Consider the following 466-nt stretch of genomic DNA (forward strand, 5'->3'; position numbering starts at 1 on the left):
TCACACCAATACAAACTAGTTCTTCGCTGCCTGTACTCTAGGTAGCAGCTAAAAGCTACAGCAGAGCCATGTGATTTGATGGAGCCCAACCCATGAAGCTGGTGTCTTCATAGGCATGTAAAATTTGCTTATTATTAAGACTGCAAAACCCTCTAATTAATGCCACTTCATAAATCTAACTGCATCTTTGGAAGAAATCAACAGTAACATGCAAATTTCATGAAGCATTAGCATAGTCTTTTAGAAATCCTATGTCATCAGCTGTTAGCAAACTAACCTCAATACCCTAAACAAAACCAATGAATTGCAAGAGACGTGAATCAATTCCGACAGCGTTCAATTTCAATGAAGCCCTGAGCTTGAATCGGCGTCAGTCCCTGGAATTATAGGGCCGGGTACTGCTGACTTTGAATGATGTAGGAGTTTTGCCATTGACTTAATTGTGAGAAGGATCAAGTTCCTGCTG

General features: G+C 40.6%; 1 protein-coding gene across 1 annotated transcript in view; it reads left to right on the forward strand.

Annotated features, from left to right (window-relative positions):
- Positions 1-466, forward strand: part of GRIA3 (glutamate ionotropic receptor AMPA type subunit 3) — a 217223-nt gene that overhangs the window by 105666 nt on the left and 111091 nt on the right. The gene's annotated exons all lie outside the window — the stretch shown is intronic.

The sequence above is a fragment of the Alligator sinensis genome, unplaced genomic scaffold (assembly GCF_000455745.1).
Source record: "Alligator sinensis unplaced genomic scaffold, ASM45574v1 scaffold157_1, whole genome shotgun sequence".
Lineage (NCBI taxonomy): Eukaryota > Metazoa > Chordata > Crocodylia > Alligatoridae > Alligator > Alligator sinensis.